This window comes from Rhinichthys klamathensis, unplaced genomic scaffold, assembly GCF_029890125.1.
Source record: "Rhinichthys klamathensis goyatoka isolate OS25496 unplaced genomic scaffold, OSU_Roscu_1.1 h1tg000111l_1, whole genome shotgun sequence".
Taxonomy (NCBI): Eukaryota; Metazoa; Chordata; class Actinopteri; order Cypriniformes; family Leuciscidae; genus Rhinichthys; species Rhinichthys klamathensis.
The window spans coordinates 6,072,417-6,098,641 of NW_026606649.1; the positions used below are offsets into that span (position 1 = coordinate 6,072,417).

At 37.9% G+C, this 26,225-nt stretch overlaps 1 protein-coding gene across 4 annotated transcripts in view; it reads right to left on the reverse strand.

The window, feature by feature from the left end:
• Window positions 1–26,225, reverse strand: part of igf2bp2b (insulin-like growth factor 2 mRNA binding protein 2b) — a 54,114-nt gene that overhangs the window by 21,238 nt on the left and 6,651 nt on the right. Inside the window, exon 1 of one of the 4 annotated variants that reach the window (XM_056254332.1) lies at window positions 20,966–20,986. The exons of the other annotated variants lie outside the window; for them this stretch is intronic. The gene's annotated coding sequence lies outside the window, so the exon portion shown is untranslated. Of the gene's footprint in view, window positions 1–20,965; window positions 20,987–26,225 lie in introns of those variants that run through there. 4 annotated transcript variants of the gene reach the window in all.

Below are 26,225 nucleotides of genomic sequence, written 5' to 3' on the forward strand. Positions count from 1 at the left end.
TGTTTTATTTGTTTATTCATTTTCTTACTTGAATGCTACTGTTACAGTAAATACATTTGGATCTTATATCGTATTTGTCCTATTGTTTGTAATTTGTATCTTCTTATTGTTAATACCAAAGATCAAATAAGAAGAATTTGATCAAATCGCCCTCCCCTACTTTGGCCTTAAATGGTCTGTCATTCTTTTTTTTTCTTTTGTTACCAATATGGCAAAAAATTTAAAATGGTGAAATAAGTTTGGCTGTACTGCTCAGTGACTTGCAAAAAATACTTAAAAACCAACATGAAAAAGAATCATGATAAGATCATGGAATGTGATCCTGTCTGAAAAAGGCATTGTTATATGATATTTTTTCCATATCGCCCACCCCTAAAACTGGCTATAAGACTTTTGTTAATGTAATGAATGGATTAAGAAAACAAGAGTAAGGCCATAAAAAGATGAATTCCAAATTGTACACATCATTATAAAAAAGAAAAATTGTAGATTTCTCACATTTCACATAACCTCTTGCTGTGAAAGCCATCTCACTACCAGGGTTGGGGAAAATGCTGAAATTTAAAACTCACATTCATTCATGAGGAATTTGAATTGAATTGGCCACACCCTGCAGACTGCCTTGGAATTTGAATTGAAATGACAGGAAGAGGCATTTCAGTTCAAATAACGTCAATACAGTCACACAGCAGAAGAATTTCATTAGTCCGACAAGTTTTGCCTGAGTCAATTACTGAGCGCCAGTCTGTCTCCCTATGACAGGAAATAGTAAATCAGACAACCCGCAACACACACATACCCACCCATTGAGACAGACCTCCCTGAGATCAAAGCTCCAAAATAGGGCTGGGCTATACGGGCAAAAATATTAGCATGATATTTTTTTTTCATATCATACGATATCGATATTAATCACGAGGAATTTCGATATCGTATGATAACATCATCAGATAACATCATCAGATCATCATTTACCTACCATTATTAATGGGGGAAGGAAATGCTTTCCACATATTTGATAGACCTTGAGAATGAATGCAAACATGTAAACTTGTTTGTTCACAACTACACTCCACAGAGTAGCTACCTTTTAATTTAGGGCCCCATTTCCCTAAATTCTATGTTTTCCATTTGATTTTTTGGGGATTGTGTGTTTTATGATTTAATAAAAATGTATATAAACTTTAACAATATAATTTAGCTTTTACAATGGAATCAAATTTACAATTTACAACAAAACGTATTTTTATTTTTTGTCAAATAAGATGCTGCACAACAAAACTGTATACATTTAAAAAGGATAAAAAAAATATCTTGCTTGTGTGACATTTCTCAGAAATAATAATATTATTATTAATTTGAGAAGTAAATTTTAGTGTAGGCTACAGTAGTGATACATATTCTGTCAATTTCTTAAAGTTAAAACTGACTTTTATTTTGACGGTTTATCGTGAAGATCTTTCCGTTTCATTGTATTTGACGGTAGTTTTTTCTCAAATGAAACAGTGAAAAGCTTGTGAAGTCACTCTCAAAGTAGCTCTGGAGATAAAGTTCACGTCCTCATATATTGAGACGGCAGACGCTGAAAACACTGTGAGCGCCACATACGTGTGAGTTTGTGTATCAAACTCGTTGTGTATTAGCAACATACACTGACTGGTTGTTGTCATGTTTATTTCTGCTGTGTGATAGGCTGTTAGATGAATCCATATTGAGTAAAAATGTCCAGTGCTTATCATTGTTATTGATGTAAATTTGACCACAATCTCGATATAATTTATCGCCCAGTCTTACTCCAAAATAAGATCCCCGGAGACCAGAAATCATCCAAACCCCAAAACACTTCTTCCACCACACACATACATGAGATACATAAAACAATGCACAACAGACCGTCAAACCCATCTTTTACAACTGCCACCTAAACTCTGATGATGTTTGACTGATTAATTGTGACTAGTACTTCCATTTAAATACAAACAGATCCATTAACCTATTATCCCACAGGGAGAAAATCCCCACATTCACAGATGTGGAACAACTTTAGAAATTTTAATTAGATAATGGTGTAGCAAATTAGCTCAAAATAAATAATAATCAATCATAACTTGTAATAATTAATTTAATTAATTTAATGTAGTAAAATTAATAATACAATCAATCAACCTGTGTGATAATAAACACTCAGTGATAATTGTTTATTAATTCTAAGAAATGTTAATTTCCGGGGGAGGGACATTCTTACTGTACAGTACTACTAAGAGCCTGTAGTCAAAATCTAAATCGTAAAATAAATGTTGTTGCAAGCAGAGAATCAGAACCAAATACGTATTTTGCACAAGTTTTATTAACTAAAATCACAAACCTAACTATATCTAAACACACAACATACAATCACACATACTTGGGTAAAATGGTAAGTGACCGAATGAAACCGGAAGCAGGAAATGGAACTATGGAAAAGATCCATTTAACAATGAAAAGAACCATCAGCTTATCATTTTCAGAGCACCTCATTAAATGTATACTTGCATGGCCTTTGCAGTGAAAACATTTTGTGAAGTTCCTGAAGAAGGATTTTGATGGTTCAATGAATCTTAAAAACGATTTCTTCTGCATTGAATGAAGAAATGTTGATGAACTTGAATGGTTTGTTTGACTCTGTTCTGGTTGAAGAGCAACCAGGAGAAGGGAGGAAGTCGGAAGAGTTGATGGTTGGAGTTGCGATGGACTTCTTCTGCATTGAATGAAGAAGTTGTGCCAAACTCCTGATGTTGTCCTTGATTCTGTTGTGGTTGAGAGAGTCCTCTCTCTCATGAATGAGCACATGGCTGGTTGTGAGTCAAGGCCTGCTGCCCTGAGGTCTGGGGCCTGGTGCGGCCCCGCAGGACAGCAACCCGAACGTCCAAGAGAAGGCCAGGAGAGAGAGAGAAGGGCTTGTATAGAGGCGAGGCCATTTAAAGCCCGAGAAAGGTCCCACCTTTCAGGGTTGGCTCAACCAATAAGAAAGGGGGAATTTCCAAGCGGGAAATTCCTCTGTTGGGAGGATTTATGACTGTCTCAACTGCGCGCCTTGCCATTTGTGTCCATATATACTCAGATAGATATCACAAACACACACTGCATTCTATGAGAAGGCGATGTGCACTAAAGTGTGAGTCATTAAAGGAGAACTCCGGCGCAAAATGAAAATAGCCCCACACTAGCACGGTAGCATAATGAGGGTCCCTACCTTCAAACCGAAGCATTGAGAACTTTGTCAGTGTCCAGACAGTTTAATAAGAAGATATTTTTTACATACAGTCAACTTCGCGTATACAGGCAGAAGCCATCTTTGAAAAACAGTCTTTACCAGTTGATCTACGAACGCCGATCCAAGTGCGCTGGTGAGATGTGAACGAGCTATAAGTTGTGATAAGGTGAGCACGAACAGCAGGCTTGGATCGGCGTTCGTAGATCGACTGGTAAAGACTGTATTTCAAAGTTGGCTTCTGCCTGTATACGCGAAGTTGACTGTATGTAAAAAATATCTTCTTATTAAACTGTCTGGACACTGACAAAGTTCTCAATGCTTCGGTTTGAAGGTAGGGACCCTCATTATGCTACCGTGCTAGTGTGGGGCTATTTTGAGCCTTGTTAGTGGTATTAACAAGCGATTTTTATTTGTCATTGATCTATGCCCTATATACTAGCGTTATACTAGCGTTATAGGCTAAACTGTTTTTAGAGATAAAACTATTTACATTCGATAATCATGAAAACAAATCTCAGATAACGGTTGACTAGGTAACAATGTGTAATTAGACCAAAGGTTCATTTTGCGCCGGAGACACGATATAGGTGGGGTTACATTAACTAGTAGTTCTCTCATAAAATACATAGTATCAAAGACATAATAGTATCAAAAGACACTACACAAGACAGTAAATCATCCACACAGTGTCCTTGGGTGCATGTTCATTTATAGATCAGTTCATCCATAAATTAATGCAGGAAAGTCTGTTTTAAGGGCTTCGGGGTCTTTTCTATGGCCTCTGCTTTCTCCAAGAGACCACATTTTTAAAATCAACTGATCGTAGTCATGGTAACCAAGAGCCTTCTTGTCCTTGTTAGGGGGATGGGACCATAGATCCCAGAGTGAGTTTTAAAGATTATTTGATAAATATACAAAATAATTGTGTCTGATTTGTCTCAGTTGTTACATGGGATCATTTGATGATACAGAACGGGAGATTTATGACTTAAAGGGTTGTTTGAAAGGGTGTGTGTGTTAGCCATATGAGAGAAGTTGAAGATAGGGTTAAACACCAGCTGGTAAGACCTGGCGACTGATCCAACATACACACACACACACACATTCCCAGGGGACTTTTATCAGCTGCTAGGAACACAGTTACTATTGTTTGAGGCCAAGTGTTCGGTCAGGAATAAGTGTCCCAGGGCAAACATTCTTAGCTGATGTCCATTTATTCACAATCGTAATGCTACAAATGCAACATCAGCTAAGTGGCGTGCTGGATTGGGTGTGACTGCTTCTTCAGGACTTTTTATCCACAAACGACGACTTCATATGTACATCATGACCAAGACCGCCAGCAGCCTGGCATGTGACCAGCTTCTTATAGCACACACACACCCACAGATGCTGACAGTATACTGTACATCTATTCAGTTAGTATACATTGCAAGGAAGGATTATGAACTGGGCTAATGGGGATGTTTTCCGGGGGTCTCTGACTGCCTGGGGTAACTAACTAGTGCTGAAGTGATTGACAGCTTCAGTGATTATAAAGGGAGTGTTTATAACCAATTCACGATTTAAATAAAAGCTGCTAGCTACACACTGTTTGTAATAGGTTTGTTTTTAATTAAATAAAAAAAGATATTAAGATGTATTAATAAGAGTAATTCATAAGAAAAAAAAAGTAGATCAAGAATCGTTTTGGAATCGGATCATGACTCCCGGAATCGGTTGGTGAGTTGCTTAAAGATTCCCACCACTAACTTTGGTATTCAACAGTAAAGCTTGCATTGTTTTAATTGTGCTTGTGTTTATATATGATGTTTATATTGGCTGGTTACTGAAAACAAACTAGTTTTTAGACACACACATTCAGATACGCCCCAAAGCGGAGATCATCTAGCATTTTGAGCGTCAATGAGCAGAGTGGACACAGTGGACACGCACCATTACTGAGAAGCACAGAATGGGTAATTAACAGAATAGAAAAAGATTGATGGTGTCTCAAGATGCGTTTTTAAAAGTTGGGAGTACTTTTCATTTGACAAGCCATCTTAATGCTTACTCCAGTGCACTGCACTCTACATTTCCAACAGATGAACACTCTAAAGAACATAATGCCAACATGAAACATGTGAGCAGGGGTATATGATACACTACAAGGTATAGCTGAATTTTTTCCGCAGTCTGAATTAACACTAGAACAGCCATGACGGTCATTTTGACCGTTTTGAATTTTATATCTGCAATAACTTTGTTGAAAAAAGAAATAAAATACTGCTGGTACCTGACTTTTCCTAAAAGTGTCTGCATTTTCATTTCAATTTTTTTTAAAGGGGTCATATAATGGTACATGCACTTTTTTAAGTTGATTGTACTGAAATGTGTGTTGGCAGTGCCTGTACACAACCATCATATAATGATAAAAATCCATCCAGTGGTTTTGTTTTAATCTCCTTATATGTTTTCCCCTGCCTCAAATCGAGCCGTTCGACCGTGTGACGTCACACGGTCGGACGCCCCTCCCGCGATTGTTGATTGATAGGCGCGTTTCAACACAGACCCGCCCTCGCTCGTGAGAGCTGTCAATCATAGTCTGCGCGGCGGACCGGACCGGCGCGGTCATTGTTGATATGCTGGAGCACTGTCTATGAGCAGAATAGCGTCTAAGCGATTGTGGTGTTCTGTTCTTGGGTCTAATAACGAACACAGCAGTCATTTTAATGTTCCTAAATCCGAACCGCTGAAGACGCAGTGGTTGAGTTTGTTTTCGAAGGGAATATTCCCCACGACCAACGTCAATGCTCTCATGTTTGCGCGAATCATTTCTCACCAGACTGCTTTATAAACGAGGATCAGTATAAAGCTGGTTTTGCTAAGCAGCTGCTCCTGAATAAAGAATCGGTACCAGATATTCGTGTTCCTGCTGAACCTCTAGAACAACTGAAGTGAGTGTAACGTTTTATTAAACTTTATATTAATATTTATATCTTTGCAAATCGCTTCACGATGAATGAGTCTAAGTCTGTTTTCTATGTACGACGTTCTCCATATAATTCATAATCCCACGTTTATAATGAACAACACGTTATGGTATTGTGTTACAAACATGTACGCACAGAACAGAGAGGCGGAGTCAGCAAAGATCATGATCATTTAAAGTCATATGCACTGAAACGGCGTGCTGAAAACAGAGCTGTTTTTGACCAGGTAAAATAAGTGTTTTCTTACAATACTAATGAGAATTTTTAATTAAAGTATATTACAAACTTTTAATTTAGACCCTAAAGAATCATATTAGCTTGTACAAAAATGGCATTATATGACCCCTTTAATATAAATTACACATAAGGCAAAACAACAAATTAACATATTTACCTATTTCGGCCATAGACGGTCATATTGACCGCATTGAATTTCGCGGTATTCTTTTATTACATTTCCCGCGGTTGACCTTTGTCTATTAGGAAACAATTAAGAAGATTCAATTGGAAAATGACAGATATGTTTATTGAGAGCTGGTCAGATGCTGGGAGAGTTAAGGTGTGCAAATGTCCGGTATAAAGCCCTTGGCAGCACAGGGACGCTGCGTGAAGAACCAGGAGTGACCCACGGATGACACACGTAAAACCGGATACAGGCAGGGAACAAACACGCAGGAAACATCCACAACGATCTGACAAAGACTAGGCGACAACAGTGACACTAAAAAGGTGCTGCTGGCGCGTTGATCAGAAGCAGCAGGCGTGCTGATCAGCGGCAATGATCAGCAACCACGCACAGCACACACACACACACACACAACAGAAGAAAGGAGACAGCGAATTCATAAACCGTGACATTGTCTCTATCACTGTCAAAAGAATATCTAAATAAGATACTTTAGTTGTTATTATCTTGTTCTGAGTTATGTTGAATGGATATGGAAATGTAGCCTATATCTGTTGTGAATATGCGATAATTACGGTAGGCTACTAATGATATTATTATTTATAAATGTATAATTCAACTCGTTTAAATGTACAGTTTAGTGTTGTTTTGTTTCTAATAAATGCATTAATCTCTCAATTGGGTATTTATCATTAAAGATATAGAGTTTGCAATCTAACGGTCAAAATGACCGCTTGTGGCAGTTCTAGTAGTTATGGAATTCTGGCACTTCTAGCGTTAACACTAGGCAATAAGGCCAATAACTGACAGCTTCATTAAAAGCCTGTACATTAAGTCAACTGAGATTCACTTCAATCAAAAGGGATGAGCCAAGCCACACATTCACACGTACTTGTTCAAAGTAGGTGTGTGTGTGCCAATCAGTTGAAGCAGGGTCATAGGAATAAACAACAAGACTCACTATCAATCACCAGTGACTGTAACAGGGTGACATAACAGCACTTGCAGGCCAAATGGCATCACCAGCTATAAGAAGATCACTAGGGATACATCACCTCAACTAACGGGGTCAGATGAGTGTCAGTTACTGTTCTGACATCACTTGTTTGGGTCACATCATCACAAATCAAACTGTAAAGTGTGGTAACATGTACAATAGCTTTGAGAACTTTAAGAATCAGTTTCTTCTATAATGTTCTTTTGAAAAGTATATTCATCAAATAACAAAACAAAACAACAATTTTGTGTTCCACAAAAATATTAAGCTGACACCAAAAATAAGTAGCCTATTTCTTGCACCAAATCAGCATTTTAGAATGATTTCTGAAGGATCGTGTGACACTCAAGACTGGAGATTCTGGCTTCTGGCTTCTGAAAATTCAGCTTTACCATCACAGGAATAAATTATATTTTAAATGACATTAAAATAGGACACAGAGGTTTTTTTTTTACATTGTAATAATATTCCACAGTATTAGTTTTTACTATATTTTTGGTCAAATAAATGCAGCTTTGGTGAGCATTAGAACGTTTTTCAAAAATCTTACAGACCCGAAAGCTTTGAATGCCACATTTTTTAGGTTACATCATAAAATGTTTTGGTTAAAATTTTTAGTTTTCTCCCTTAAGCCTTAATACACCCTTTCAATACACAATACAAAACTGCATAGGACTGACATGATCATTAAATTTTGACTGACTTAAAGGTTGACCATTTTCTTTTTTTATTAATATTTACTTATACATATTTAATTTGAGTATGACTGTTAACTTTCTGAGATATTGAAAGATGAAGTCATTTACCTTACTTTGTCCACACTTTTGCTGAGACGGATGCAAACATCAACTGTGCTAACTAAACGTGCCAGCGCTGCCAGAGATCATATTTACACAAAACCCTGCACTTCCAGTTCGGCAGACATGCTGAGACTCCTGTCAAATTCCACCACTTTAAATATGCACCACCAGCGACACACCTCTCTACAGCGAATGTAAGAGGTGGCATACTCACAGAATGTAACAATGGGACTATCCAGACACCACCTCTGACAAGAGACAAGACAAGAGGTTGGCAAGAGACCAATGTGCCATTACAGTTGCTCCACCAGCCACGTCGTTTTGGTGTCACCGATCAAAGTTAATCATACAATAGAGGGTTCAGGATCAGACAGGTGCCAGGACGGCTCTGCGCCCATGTGTTTGTGAGAAGCCAGGAAAACTTGATCTATTGTAATGAGTCACAGGGTAAACCTAACCAGTTGCACAACCATTGTCAAAGCACATCAAGGCCATGTCAAGAGAAAAGGCAAGAAAGCAACTGTATAATGGGGACATTTAATATTCAACAATATTATTGATCTGGCTTACTTAAGGTGGACGATGACGCTATTTTCTTCTAGAAACAAACTTTGTTGTATTATTTTCATGTTATCACTGTGAAGCTGCTTTGATACAATCTGTATTGTAAAAAGCGATGTATAAAGGTGACTTGACTATAATAATAACAATACGTTTATTTTGTACAAGTCACTTTACAATAAAGTACAAATAAACATGACATAGAAACATGACTTAGAAACGATACAAATAAACTGAGATGGATAACATAATAAATACATGTGCATATACAGAATAATCAGTGTCAGGGAAACAAGTAGCAAAAGGATATGTTTTAAGATGGGTTTTGAAATCGTGTAATGATGAAAGGATGTGTTGGGGAATAGAATTCCAAAGAGTTGGGGCAGCGGTACAAAAAGTCCTTCCCCCAAACGATGATAGTTTGTGCCTACGGATCGTCAACAGACTGGTATCGGAAGATAAAACTTTTCTGAAACTCTAATGAACCAAAACATCCATGTAAATGGCACGTCACTTATGACCTGAGATCATCAATGCTAATCCAAATGCATCAAGACAAAGGCTACAGGAAACACACAGACCCAGTACATTTGAGGGCTTTGGTTTTAGTGATCTGGACCTCAGGCCCTAAATGATCATCAGTACCCAGCAAGCAATTTTGCATTTAATAGCCGTCCAAACACAGCCCTGACGTCTAGGCTAAAACAAGGCAAAATTTGGGCTGTCAGGGAATTTAATAGACGTCTAAACCAGCCCAAGAATAGACTAGTCATCAATTAGATAACATGTCAAATAAATGAAACCTTGCAATCACTGTTGACTTTGCTTACATGATGGAATATCATACATCTCGCAAGTTATTTTGGCAAAACGACATGTAACCAAATTCAAGGTTATTTTTTTCTAGAAGTGGATTACTCATAGGCGGACTATATCGAGTCTATAGTTAACCGAGACAGTGAAATGACCGCTATTGCTTGCTGTGTAGAGATGCTCATAATTAGCTGTGCTAAGAAACTGCTAAGGTGCTGAGAGCATGGCTCACAACCAATGTTCCCTCTATGCTGCGCGCCTGCGCGGCCGCGCAGAAAAGAATAAAATGCCACGCAGAGGACTGACGCGAAATGTGTGGGGAAATCCATTTGATTGTAGTTTAAGTGAGAAATAATTGCAGTGCTCTGGTCAACCGCTATAGAGTGAAAACTGGTGAATGCAGTTTACAGGTTTCATAGAAAGAGAACGATGTGAGCGTGTGTGATTGGCAGTGAGTGTGTGTGTGGACCAAATAGCTCAATACGAGAGGCAACGAGAAACGCAAAGACATGTGAAATAAAACACATCATAATGTTTTAAAGAATAATGGTTTGATTAAAGTGGTGGAAATAACGGTTGATGGACACAGAACGGTAACAATTACACACCCACCCGCGTGCAAACTCAAAATACATCATTAGTTTAAATAACGTTATGTTTTTGTGTGTGTGGGGGAGTTTCAGGGATGATTGGATTATAAAAGAGTTCACATTCACTTTTCTTGAAAATATTTAGCTATTAGATCTATTTAAATGCTTCAGTTTGTTTTCATATTATAATAATATAATATGTAAACAAATTGAAGCATTTAAACTGATATATTATATCACTTCAAATACTTCAACTCGTTTTTTTATATTATATTATATTAAGCCTATATTTTATTATATTATAAGCCTAAATAAAGAATCTCACAAGGGTATTGTTAAGGTTATATTAGGCCTATATTTTATTATATTATAAGCCTAAATAAAGAATCTCACAAGGGTATTGTTTAGGGCTCCTTGCCATTAAAAGGTTTGAAACCCCTGCTAAAGAAAATATTGGAAATTCATAAGCAATAAACAATCATTTAGCTTTGATGGTTTAATGCTTCCTGTACACATTAATTGACTGTACAAAAACACTTTATGGTTTTCCCAAACCATCTCAGTGTAACAGCTTACTTTTCTTTCATAATATTATTGTAAAGAATTGAACTGTCCTGCAGAAGATTTTGTAAATTATTTTTCATAGGATTTTTTGGTAAAGACTGTACAGTTAACAGCACTGTAAAAAAATATCATGTAACCTAAAATGTGCTTCATTTAGTGACTTCTTAATTAACTGCTTGTTTTTCGAAAATATGATTTAATACCAATAAGTTACATCAAGGGTCAAATAAAATAGAAATGGTACATTCAAGTTAAAAGTTACAACTGAATGTTGAAACCATTGTGTTTCTACGTATGCTGTCCAGGTCAGGTATAAAGAATATTTTTGCTCAGGTGGCGAAAAATGTCCGCCCAATAGAAAAAAGTTTTGCTCAGCAAGAAAAAAAAATTAGAGGGAACATTGCTCACAACCTTGCTCATTCTGCATGAATCCACATGTTTCCATATTCTCGATGTATCTCGATGCTAACTATTATTTATTATGTAAAATAGGCTTTGTAAATTGAGCAGTGTAACTTGTTATGTTTAGTTATGTTAGCTGTATTTTATTTTGATAAGGAACAGGCTGCCATGTCAAGTTAGTAATGCTAGAACTGATATTTGTGTGCACGCGAGGGCGAACAGCGGAAACCACTTAAAAATAAAATACTAATTTATGGTCAGATAAGAGTAAGACATCATTTGTAACTGTAAAGGGTTTACTTTTATTTGTGTACACTTACAATAAAAACAAAACATTGTGCTTTTGTAGAATTATGAAAACAAACGTATAGGCATATAGGCTAAGGCTACTACTTGTTGCACAGTTTGTTTCTTTCATTTTGATAATCTTTTAATTATTTAAATTATATATATATTGCATATTTATTCATTTTATGATTTTATATCATTTTAATCTGTTTATCTCCATTCATAGAAACGCTGCAGGTGTGTGATGTGACAATGTATGAGTCCTCATTCTGTTTATGCTGCTATTAACGCATGTACAACTAAACCCATGGAAAACAGATTTTGTTATTTTAATGGGTCACAGACACTTATTAATTCTAATTTAATTCAATTCTAATTTAACAATCTTGTCGGTTAAAGTTTAATGATCGGTTAACAAGCTTCGGGTGTCACGAAAACCCCCGAAATTAACATCGCTAATCAGCAGGCTAATGTTTTAATGTTTCGAACGCTTGGATCTCAAATAAATCTGGAATAACCATTTCAAAATAAGCAAAACAATGAGTCTAGAAGCTGCTGAACTCCTGCAGGTAGATGTAGGATATGTTTGAGGCCCCGGGACCCTGAAGTGGCAGTGGCTCTCGCACGGTTAAAGACACTTCTAAGCTGAATTAACCCGATTTCCCGCTTCGTCTCTTAATCACTTAAGCACATAAGCGTCCTGAAAGTGTGCAAAGTGTCAGAGCCATAAGAAGAGAACAAGTGCATTTTCCACTGGGACAAAAGATATGGAAGATAAGAAATATTACCTAGAATGATAGAATGACTACAACTGTATACCAAGTGAATTAAGATGTTATATTGAAAGGTCTCTAGCTAAGCACTGTGCATAATCTCCCTCAGTGCTTTGTTGTGTAGAAAAAATATTTTATCTCCGCAGCAAATGATGCCTCACCTTAATCAGATCTGCAGTATCTAGCCATTTAGACTAGCAGAATCACATCTGAAGGTCTCGATCAGCTCACGATCGGCTCTGTGTGGAACCCCCTGAAGTGAACAGGGTCAATTCTGTCCTATTGCCAATCTCAGTCAGAGCTACTGCCATCGGGATAAAAGCTAATGCACTACTGACCCCTTAATGCATTGAGTGATCCATGTGAACCTTCACCTCGGCTCATTAGATGGATCTATACTAGTCAAGCAAGCCTGAACTTAAATGTCACTGCGTGAACCAACCACTTGGAGATCTTGGGAAGATTTGCATTAGACATCAGAAATATTGTGTTAGTCCTTCTAATGTTACCTAATTAATACTGTGCATGCTCGGTTTGAAAAACCTACTGAGCTGCCCAGAGAAACAACATTTGAAATGTAACCCTATTTTCTAAATGCATGTTGAGGGTTTGAAATGTACACCCGCCAAATGTGGGTGAAAATTAACCAAGGCAGGTAACGCATCCATTTTTTTTTTTCACTAGCCAAATTGGTGGGTTATGATTCATAAACTATGTCCTCCTAAAAGGAGGCTCCAACATTTGCAAAACAAGGCACACATTGGACTAGAAGCGTCATGTCTTTAAAGTTTGAATACATTATTTTATTTAGCTACACTCTACACTTCTGTCGCCAGCGTCCTCCTACAACTCCAGAGGCTGTTTAAAATCCTGCCATGCCCCTTACATAGTTTTCCATTAAATTACATTACCAATGATTTGGGAAAAATGTTGGAACAATGTTGGAATGTATTGTCTTCACCCAAGGCTGTATTGTGCAGTTTTTTAGTTGTGTGGCTTGAAGTCTATGCTTCATATAAAATATAAAAATATAGGTTTTTTTAGTGATTAGATTCACTGTTTTTGACTTCAGCCTTCAACTTGAGAACACGACTATATAATGAAGCGTCCAGTGTGCGATTGTTTGTTATAACATTGTGATATGAAATTTTGGGAAGATCGCCCACAGCTATATTGTTGTGTGCATGTAAGACATGCTGCTGCTGCACATACACTCACCTAAAGGATTATTAGGAACACCTGTTCAATTTCTCATTAATGCAATTATCTAATCAACCAATCACATGGCAGTTGCTTCAATGCATTTAGGGGTGTGGTCCTGGTCAAGACAATCTCCTGAACTCCAAACTGAATGTCAGAATGGGAAAGAAAGGTGATTTAAGCAATTTTGAGCGTGGCATGGTTGTTGGTGCCAGATGGGCCGGTCTGAGTATTTCACAATCTGCTCAGTTACTGGGATTTTCACGCACAACCATTTCTAGGGTTTACAAAGAATGGTGTGAAAAGGGAAAAACATCCAGAAACGAAATAAAAACTCGTTACAACCGAGGTATGCAGCAAAGCATTTGTGAAGCCACAACACGCACAACCTTGAGACGGATGGGCTACAACAGCAGAAGACCCCACCGGGTACCACTCATCTCCACTACAAATAGGAAAAAGAGGCTACAATTTGCAAGAGCTCACCAAAATTGGACAGTTGAAGACTGGAAAAATGTTGCCTGGTCTGATGAGTCTCGATTTCTGTTGAGACATTCAGATCATAGAGTCAGAATTTGGCGTAAACAGAATGAGAACATGGATCCATCATGCCTTGTTACCACTGTGCAGGCTGGTGGTGGTGGTGTAATGGTGTGGGGGATGTTTTCTTGGCACACTTTAGGCCCCTTAGTGCCAATTGGGCATCGTTTAAATGCCACGGCCTACCTGAGCATTGTTTCTGACCATGTCCATCCCTTTATGGCCACCATGTACCCATCCTCTGATGGCTAATTCCACCAGGATAATGCACCATGTCACAAAGCTCGAATCATTTCAAATTGGTTTCTTGAACATGACAATGAGTTCACTGTACTAAAATGGCCCCCACAGTCACCAGATCTCAACCCAATAGAGCATCTTTGGGATGTGGTGGAACGGGAGCTTCGTGCCCTGGATGTGCATCCCACAAATCTCCATCAACTGCAAGATGCTATCCTATCAATATGTGCCAACATTTCTAAAGAATGCTTTCAGCACCTTGTTGAATCAATGCCAAGTAGAATTAAGGCAGTTCTGAAGGCGAAAGGGGGTCAAACACAGTATTAGTATATGGTGTTCCTAATAATCCTTTAGGTGAGTGTATAACATACATGAAATAACCCCCCGTAGCAGGTGGAGCTGGGGAAGTTGGAGGGTTCCTGAAAGTGTGCTGCAGACTGCTAGCAACAACACTACTATTTGTTTGAATGTAGACCAGCTGATGTAACAGCAACAAATTTGTTGCGCCATGTAGATGACGATGCAATCGCTACAGAATGAGTTAAGGACCTATTAGCCTGCGCCATCTAGAGTTACATGCCAGAACGTGGTATTTTCTTTGCGACCACAAGGCGACATACAGTAGGTGCACTCCCAACTCAAAGGGCGTTCCAAAGGGTGAGAAACTGAATATCGCTGCCTTCAAAGATACCTTCTTTTTGCCAATTTATAAAGGCTGATTTATACTTCTGCATCAGACCTACGCCTTAGGCTACATGCCGGTTTTCATTTATACTTCTGCGTCGTTGTCCACGTCGACATGCAATTACACATGCAGACCGCGAGTAGGCAGTGTCCACAGGCATGTTGATGGTGTAACCCACAGTATCAAGGCAAAAGCCGAAGAAGCAGCTTGTTGTGCATCTTGTCGGGGAAGCAGCAGCAGTGACGGCAGCAAATAGACAGCGACTTTTGTTGCAGCTTGAGCTGTTAAATATCGAATAACAGAATTGACGCGTTATTACATTTTCGGAGAGGTGCACGTCAGGCTATGCCATAGGCTACACGTGCTACACACAGCCAACGATGTAGCTATGGCGTAGGTTCGACGCAGAAGTATAAATCAGCCTTCAGGCATCATTGCATCCTTTGCAGAAAAAGGAGATCCCAGAGTGCACTGCACCAAGCTGGGTGAAAATATATATTCAAGATGGCGAACAAAGCGAGAGAAATGTCTTTATTAAATAACCTTAGATTTCATTCTGTACTGAAAAGTAGTTCAGTCAGTGTAATTAAAAATGTATTATTTGACCCAATATTTGTATGTGCTCTGTATTTTTATGTTAGTTACAATATAGAACCAAATTTAGCTACACATGCTAACTTTTCCTGTTTGGAGCTTCTGCTAATGTAGAGAATTCCAGAAAACAAACTTATGAAGTTACATGATGGTTAGGATGCCTTTCCAGAAGTCAGTAGGTAGAGATGCTGCACACTAGGTTTTTCTAACAGAGCTAGTCTTATGACTTAATTATGCAAAAAAGAAAGGGAAGAAAAAGCTGCCTGGATCCACTTAAGATTTCACCGGTGTCTGCATGTGTCAAGCAGATTGGTGTTTTGACATTGTTGCCTTTACCATAATTTATTGTCGACATGGTTTTAATTCTGAAACCCCTGGTGTTGTTATAGCCAGAAATAGAACCACTCTTCCTCTCTTCACATTCCAGAGGTACACCTGGACATCGCTTGCCACATTAACATTCGACATGCGCTATTTTAACACAGCAGCATCCTGCTGCCCCCAGTGGCTAATCCATTAGCATTCTGCATAGCTCAGTCAATTATTTATGAGTTGTGCTGTGTGTATTAGCATTCTGATGTCCTCTACAGCAGGAATTAGTGTTTAAGAGTAAACAGCATTAATTAGCATTCTTGACAAAGTGAGTACACGCAATGCATTAGCTATTTCTAAAACACAACACAGCAGGATTTTTGGCTAGCTGAGACAAATAGCAGGTGCTGCAATTCAGTTGTAGTGAGGCATTCTTAGATTCTTCTTTCTTTCTTTCTTTCTTTCTTTCTTTCTTTCTTTCTTTCTTTCTTTCTTTCTTTCTTTCTTTCTTTCTTTCTTCTGTGGAACATACAGTGAAAGAAGACATTTTGAGACATGTTTTCTTGTTGTTGATGTCGTCCATTCAGGGTTTTTTTTGTCCATTTAATGGATGTCAATGGTAATCAAACTGTTTGGTTGCCAACATTCTTCAAAAGATATTATTTTGTGTTCCACAAAACAAAGAATGTCATTCAGGTTTGGAACAACATGAGGTGGAGTAAGTGACAGAATTTTTACATGAACTGTTCTTTTAATCTAAAAGCTGTCCCAAACGTCAACATTTTGTATGTTCTAAGGGATTGATGTTGGATTTACAATGTTGTGAAACACAACTGCCATTATCACACTGCCCCCACAAACACTAGCAGGTTTAACATACTAATCCAACAATTGAATTTGACGTTTGTTCCTTCAGTGTGTGAGACACATGTAGAGTCAGTGGGGACATGTCCCTAGTATCAACTTTTAGAAAGTGCATCTATCTGTGATAGCAGTGTGCGGGGCAGCATTCCATGCCAAATAACAATACCACCCTATGTCACTTATGACCAGGTCGGCCACTGATTAGTTGGAAGGATAATAGCCTACTTATTGTAGCAAAGTGTAGATGTTTTTAACACACAATGGGAAGATTCAGAGTACAATAATGACATATCAGGAAGGAATAGAATAGGAAATGAGAACTGTTAGGGGAATAATACCATTTTGCCAATATTAAAAGACTTACTGCCAAGCAAAAGCCATTTTCTTTACACCAACATTCTGAATATAATCAAGGTCCTGTGGCTCATTGATTTAATCACACATTTGCTTTAAAACCTTTAATCTATATAAATTATAATATATAAAAGATTTTCTGAACTTTCCCGTAGCACAAACAGTAGAGCATAACAATGCAAAGTTTATGGGTTTGAGTTCCAGGGAATGTACAGTTTGAACCAGTGTTGTTAAAAATACAAATTTTCCGTGTATCGATACACTGATACCAGCTATGCTTTCTTGCTCTCTCTTCTGTCAGACAGCGAGTTAACACCTCCTCTGCCTGATTCGTCTCATTCACTCCGGTTAAATAGTGTTGGTGTGACGGCATGAATTTCGCCGCAGGATAGCAGGTATTGGTCATTATTCACTCATTCCAGCAGGTTCCACGCTCACATCCAAAGTGCACTCACATAAATCCTCCTCTCAAACAGCTCGAGAGTACCATATTGAGTTCTTTTTTGTGGCTTATTGCACCTAAATGGTCAAATACATACACAGTTCTGTCAAAATGCCCATCTTGGCCAGTGTACACGTAAACACAGTCAGTTAGGTCTAAAGTGAACGTAAACAGTTGGGAAAGAAAACACATGTGTAACAGTATATTGATCCATGTATAAGCTCTTAAAGTGACAGCAGCCTAATAAACCTGCAGCTGTTTGTGTCATTAATGTTAATTTAAAAAAAACTAAAAGAAAAAGATAAATCACTTGCTACATCCCAATTCGCCTACTTATACTATGTCCTGAAAGTATGTACTGTTTTTGATAAGAAAAAGTACATACTTTTGAGTGTGAAGCAGAAGAGTATGCAAGCTTTGGGACATAGACTACTTTGTCATAATTGCGTCTTTAACGGACGCTTTGTCGCTTAGTAACGTGCAACCCCCTGTCACTGTTTATGACCAGTAATTAATTTCCTATTACTTAATTCTGAAAAAACAGAGTTTGTAATGATTGGACCAAAAACCTCCGCACGTACTAACCTAGAATACTGTCTAACAATTGATGGCTGCTCTGTCAAGTCTTCATCGTCGGTTAGGAACCTGGGTGTGTTCTTTGATACCAATCTTTCATTTGAAAGCCACGTTTCTAGCATCTGTAAAACCGCATTCTTCCATCTTAAAAATATATCTAAATTACGACCTCAAGGCTAGATTTTTGTAATGCTCTACCGGGTGGTTGCCCTGCACGCATAATAAACAAATTAGTTGAGGAGACCAGGGTGGAGCCGAAGAGCCGACTAGACAGGGCGATGCTGAGGGACTGAAGGGACATGGCAGTATCTATATGGCAGTTTTTCCCCGTGGTATCAAAAATGGAATTGAATATATATATTTTTTTTAAGTATTTGTCAAGGTATCCTATCGAAATTCCAGTTTTGTGACAATACTAGTATGAACTGGATCAATTGTATACCTTGAATGCAAAGTTGTTTTGGATAAAAGTGTTTGCAAAGTGCATACATGTAAATGTCTAATTGGTGTGAACTAACCTTGTGCATTTCATATGGGTAGTAGATATGCAAGTCTGTATTCACAGTCTAAACTTGTGTAAACAATTTAAAATGCATGAAGGATTCTGTGTAACATTCTGCAGTTTTAGGATAAATCTGACAGATATCAATAAGAGCAGCTAACAGAGGAATACTAAATGCATCAACAAATCCTCTAAGACTTGCACAGAGATACACCGAAATCACTGCCCCATGCCAAAAAAAAACTTTAAATCTGTACTCTGACAATAAAAATGCCAGGACTATTAGGTGTATCATTCTGCAGATAAAGACAAAAACAAAATCACAAAGATAACACAAATCCTTACATAATTTTTGTAAAAGGCTACTTGGAAGAGACCCCCTTTGTGGACACTAGAATTTCAGCTACAACTTTTAATGTCCATTAGGGTTGCCGCGGTGAGGAAAATTTCCCACCGGTTAATCGACGTGTCACAACACCGGTAATCCCGGTGTCACCGTGGGGGGCGGGGTGGGGGGGTTAAATAGCTTTTAAATGCGTGCGCGTTATACTTTCACTTTCGAAATAAGCGTCAATTGGCAATTCAGCGTCAATTGCTTGAATGGACAAAAAACAACAACTCGGCTCGCTGATAATAAAACTTTTATTTATAGACAGAACTTTTATTAGCATAACGAACGAATAAAAATAACCCCATGCATAGGCTGAAAATCGTCAAACTGTGGGCCCAAACAAATAAGAACCATAAAACGTTTATTAACGAATAAGAAAATAAAACAGGCCTAAATAAATTACACATTCCGCCATTATCTTGCTTTTCTTTAATTTGACTCGTTCTCATCTCCACACGTGCTAAATGGAATCCTGATGCTTGCTGATCTGTGACGTGACTGGCTCTTGGCACGCACTGCGCAGTTCAGTTTTTAATTATAATGTATGCTCTCTTCTGAACTAAATAATTGATAATTATTATTTTTAATTAATTCAAATAAATATTTTAGCAAAAACGAATACTTTAAAAAAGTCAAGACATCGCGGTGTCACGGTGGGAAAGTGATGTCACCGGTGATGGGGCTTAAAACCGGTAACACCGTCAACACCGTCTATCGCGGCAAGCCTAATGTCCATGCCCCTCCTCCTAAGGATGCACTGCCAATTATATCCCACTTGGAACACATTCAAGATGTATGCGATGCAAATGCGGTTTTAGGACTCACGTCCATATTTCAACATGTGAGAGTCATACTTTCTGCATAAATATACTCAGCGTGCCTGATTTGCATATGTATGAGTCTCCCATTCCGCATCCTCATTAAAAAACAAGACAGTGAAGACAGAAACTCTAAAACACACTAGACTGTGTAAAAATGTGTGAAAAAAAGAGAACAACTGTTACCCATCTCTACCGGTCAAAAGTTAGGAATCATCAGGATGTTTTTATATTTTCCAAAGAAGACTGTTAAGCTCACAAATGCTGCAAATATTTGACCAGAATACAGGAAAACTGTAATAGTCTGCAATATTGTTACAATTTAAAACAACTGTTTTCTATTTTAAAATATATTAAAAAAAATTTTTTTTAATTTATTTCTGTGATGTCAAAGCTGAATTTTCAGCATCTTTACTCCAGTCTTCACTGTCACATGAACCTTCAAAGCTCATTCTAATATGCTTATTTGGTGCTCAATAAATATTTCTTATTCTTATCAGTGTTGAGAACTGCTTTTTGATGAAAAACGTGATACATTCTTTGATTAATAAAAAGTTCAAAAGAACAGTATTTATTTGAAATAGATTTTTTTGTAACATTATGAATGTCTTTACTCTCACTTTTGATCAATTTAATGCATCCTTGATGAATACATTTGAAACTTTACTTACCCCAAACCTTTGAATAGTAGTGTATCATGGTTCCTACAAAAACAATTAAGCAGAAAAACTGTTTTCAACACTGATGAAGAAGAACATTGATCAGCTAGGAAAAGTTTCTTGAGCATCAAATCGACATATGAGAAGGATTTCCAAAAAGGATCATGTGACACTACATATTGGAGTAATGATACTGAAAAATCAGTTTTGCCATCATAGGAATAAATGACATTTTATATTAAAACCATAATAAAAAAAGAATACACAGTATTATTATTGCATTTTTGATCAAATAAACGCAGCCTTGTTGAGCACAAGAGACTTCTTTCAAAAACATTAAAAAACTATGAACGGTAGAGTATATAATACCTTTATCCAACTTGGTGCTGCTGGTCCAGTGATCATGGTGACAGGACGAAAACGTTTTAGATAATGTTGTCATATAAGAGAAGTGTTTACCCAACAACCCTCCTTGTCTTTTCTAAGTCAGTTAGTACTGCCTTTGAACCACAGAAGAGGTGGCACTGAGTTCTAGATCTTCATCGCTACAGGAATCACAGATTCTGTCCAGAGCATCCACTCATTCATTGCTACCGAACCACCAAGATTCCTCCTTAAATGAGAAAAAGACGGAGTTCCACAGTTTGTGATGTCAATGCTCTGTGTTCCACATTCTTGCCTTGTCAAAGCCCACGTACTCAAGCAATTCATGTATGGTGGAATCCCTCAGCAGGACACAACGTGGCCAGAGTCTGAGCCATGTAGCGCTCTACCAGCAGACACGTCATCCTTTAATCTGAGGACTCTGGGATTATTAGACACAGGCAAGGCCTCTATTAAGTGTGGTTACAGCCCCTGCCCCCCAAACATATGCACACATAGCTATACTCAGCTCACTACAATCCTCCTGAAGGGGTTAAAAAGAGACAATCCAGCACGTACACCATCCGTAGACAATGTCAAATGCACACACACATTATATGCTTTTTATGGAGAAAAACATGAGGATTTCCCCATTTGTATGTCAGTATGCACTGCAATGGAGACTAATTAGAAATCCACTCATGTGTTTTAATAATATCAGATATAGATCTAACCTGTGTGTGTGTGTGTGAGTGCGCGTGTGTGACTGTGTGTGTGTAGCAGTTTTACTCTGGTTGTGTTTATTTTCTGTTCAATGAAGACAACGCCGATTGAAGAGGTCTCAGGATCTTTATTCTGCAGAAATACAGGGCACAATTAATATTCTTTTTCGTGGGATACACGTCTCTCCCCCTCAGTCTCATACAGCTCATAACAGCACGGAGAAAGCAGCACGCTCGTCAAATGAGCGAGAGAGAGAGCACACCCGACCCCGTCAGCGGCAAATGTGCTTCTAAAGATGGCGCTGTTCGCACATCGCACGAGGTATCGTTGCGTCACCAATATGTGCCCCATATACAACAACATTCTGCATAATTGGTTCCCACTAAAACTATGTACATTTTTCGGATTACAACTCAGCATACAAAATATGAAAACAAAAATAATTAAGTTTTGATGAAGTTCACAAACAATCTTAATTACATTTCACAATTTTTTAAACCAGCTACATGTGTATCCATATCCAGTAGCTCAGCATCTAAAGAGCTGACCTAGTGTGTGTGTGCGCGCGTGTAATCATTTTATTTTGATAATATGTTTGACAATTTTGAGTAGGACATGACTGAAAGCTAAGACCTAAAGTTCAGTAAGAGTCAGATGTTATTTCGCTAAGTGTTCAGTGAGTTTGTTTAGTAAAGAATTTGGTAACATTTTGATGACAATCTTGAGCTTAAAAGATTAATTAAAAAAATGCAGACGTAATTGCGGAATCCAGTCATAAAAAATGGAATTTATTGGATAACATGGAATGTTATGGAATTTAGCTAAATTTGATGAATAGATCAAAAAGACTGTTATTGAAATCTGAAGACTGCATGTTCTGTGTCTCTGCATGAAAGAGTGATGCAGTTTTGTCTACACATACTCAAGCAAGCTTGATGCTCATGGAGTTTTTTTGCAGTCTTATTATATAAGGACTTCATCTTCAGAGCTGCTCTGAGATTTCATCCGCATTTTATTTGATAAAAACTATCGTCAAATACACTATACAAAGTATATTACTATTGTACAGTAGAATGTTTATAAAGTAATAACTACAACAACAATAATAATATCAATTTTAAACATTTTAAATATATTTCACACAATATTACATCCATGTATTAATTTATGCACAGTAAACCTCTTTTGTGCAGCACTGTTTTCCAAAAAATAAAGTAAAAAAGTAATACATTTACATGATTACATGTAAAAAAAAAATATATATATATATATATATATATATATTAAATTGTTAGTTGTATACCTTCCTTTTGTTTACCATCACTTTTGATAATGCATTTGTATTAAATAAAATACAATTACACTCACCTAAAGGATTATTAGGAACACCATACTAATACTGTGTTTGACCCCCTTTCGCCTTCAGAACTGCCTTAATTCTACGTGCCATTGATTCGACAAGGTGCTGAAAGCATTCTTTAGAAATGTTGGCACATATTGATAGGATAGCATCTTGCAGTTGATGGAGATTTGTGGGATGCACATCCAGGGCACGAAGCTCCCGTTCCACAACATCCCAAAGATGCTCTATTGGGTTGAGATCTGGTGACTGTGGGGGCCATTTTAGTACAGTCAACTCATTGTCATGTTCAAGAAACAAATTTGAAATGATTCGAGCTTTGTGACATGGTGCATTATCCTGCTGGAAGTAGCCATCAGAGGATGGGTACATGGTGGCCATAAAGGGATGGACATGATCAGAAACAATGCTCAGGTAGGCCGTGGCATTTAAACGATGCCCAATTGGCACTAAGGGGCCTAAAGTGTGCCAAGAAAACATCCCCCACACCATTACACCACCACCACCAGCCTGCACAGTGGTAACAAGGCATGATGGATCCATGTTCTCATTCTGTTTACGCCAAATTCTGACTCTACCATCTGAATGTCTCAACAGAAATCGAGACTCATCAGACCAGGCAACATTTTTCCAGTCTTCAACTGTCCAATTTTGGTGAGCTCTTGCAAATTGTAGCCTCTTTTTCCTATTTGTAGTGGAGATGAGTGGTACCCGGTGGGGTCTTCTGCTGTTGTAGCCCATCCGCCTCAAGGTTGTTCGTGTTGTGGCTTCACAAATGCTTTGCTGCATACCTCGGTTGTAACGAGTGGTTATTTCAGTCAAAGTTGCTCTTCTATCAGCTTGAATCAGTCGGCCCATTCTCCTCTGACCTCTAGCATCAACAAGGCATTTTCGCCCACAGGACTGCCGCATACTGGATGTTTTTCCCTTTTCACACCATTCTTTGTAAACCCTAGAAATGGTTGTGCGTGAAAATCCCAGTAACTGAGCAGATTGTGAAATACTCAGACCGGCCCGTCTGGCACCAACAACCATGCCACGCTCAAAATTGCTTAAATCACCTTTCTTTCCCATTCTGACATTCAGTTTGGAGTTCAGGAGATTGTCTTGACCAGGACCACACCCCTAAATGCATTGAAGCAACTGGCATGTGATTGGTTGATTAGATAATTGCATTAATGAGAAATTGAACAGGTGTTCCTAATATTCCTTTAGGTGAGTGTAAATCATTAAAACAGAATCCAGAAAAAAAAGGCATTTCTGAAAAAAATAACATTTCACTGTTTTAGTTCAAATGTTAATAAATTATTACATTTTTAAAGTTTTTTTTTTAATTCAGTTGATTTGACATCCTTTCTGATTATTAAAATGTAATTAAACCACAAACAACAAAATCCAGTAAAATAACAAATTTTTGTGAAAAAATTAAATAGATAAAATGGAATTAAAAAAAATAATAATAATGGACTTCATGGGCCCCAATAAGAGCTATTTGTGATTCAGACTATCACTCTGTGTAGTCAGATTTGTGAACAATGACTCCTGTAGGACCGCAGGAATTAAATTACATTAAATTAAACATAATAGTTATGAAGCTTAATACACTTTATGCATATGCCCTGTGGCTACAATATATTTATTATTAGTCTATATTCTTATTTAAATTCATAAAAAGATAAAATTCATTAAATAAATTAACAAGTTTTCAATAAATGTTTCATACATATATACAGTATAGTTCGATTATTTCTTTTGCATAAAGCTTTATAATCAACTCTTCTATGTGTGCCTTCTTACACATGCTACCAAACCTGTTGATCAGCCAACACCTATAAGCAAACAGGGAGTGTTCCTCTCTTCACTTTCACAGCACGTCTTTTTTTCTGCTTCCCAACCTTTCTCACAGTACTTATAGATCACAGTAACATTTCCCAGTAAATTCCCTCTCCTGTCAGCTGGTCTCAGTGGGCTATTGTGCTGCTTTAGACTCACTCACTCACACACTCCATCCATAACAAAAGCCCAACCGACCTGCCTATACCTCTACACTCTCCAGCTATAGGGTTACCATAGCAACTCCTGCACCATCCCCAAGTCATCAGCATTGCCTCAGCATAGGTATGGGGCAAAGGCTTTAAATGTGATCAAGTCAATGTGTGTTTAAAGAGAAATAGACACGGATAAAGAAACAGAGACTGTGAACACCAATGGACTATCAACATCATGCAGAATATCTAAAAACAGACACAAGTGCTGTTAATGGATTCGCGCACGAATCAACTAGAAGGACAGAGACAGTGAAAGGATGAATGGAGATGGGTTATTCGTTTAATCTCTAAATACCCCCGTACTCCTTCCACTGGTGTAGCAAAGCTCAGGTACTGTCCTACGAGTCCAGGCATATCACAAGTACTGGCAATGCAAGAACACCGCTCACCTTCAACTGCCATTTAACTGAATTGTTATGACATATTTATTAATTAAACAGGATATTCAAAAAAAAAATGTTTAACCCTAACAACACTTTGCTGAAAAACCGGTTGTGCACAATCTATTACATGCATTCTGACATCTGATAGTTTATTGTTAGTAAGTGAATTGTGAAAAGTATAATTCTAAAAGCAACCCCCGTTTGTAATCTGTTTGTTCAGTTTTGGTTTTGTTTTCACTGTGTTCTGTTCCTGTTTGCCTGTGTTCCCTTTGCTAGTTTGTCTCCATGGTTTTTGATTGAGTTATGCACGCTGTTCTGGTTACGTTGATTATCGATTTGTATTTAAACCCTCCGTTCATTCACTTTCTTTGTCCGGTATCGTTAATGTGGTTGTGTTAAAGGTGCTATATGGAACTTTTCTTCTAAAATGAATCCTTTTTTTATTGCCTGTGTGTGAAGGGGTTGTAATCACACATTACAATGATCCACTTGTCGGGTTTTGCTATTACCTCTGAAGGCCAATATTCATATTTATATGTGAAGTCTCCGGGTCGGATTTACCCCGAAATCCATCGGATGTGACGTGCATGCGCGCTCCCGAGCCTCTCTCCTTATATACAGTCTATGCGACCGACGGCACTGCAGCTGACGACATGGAGTCTGATAACACCCCAAAACGACCTGCCTCCAGCACAACACACACTCCAACACTAACTCCACATAAATATAAAAAACAAAACAAAGTTTTATCT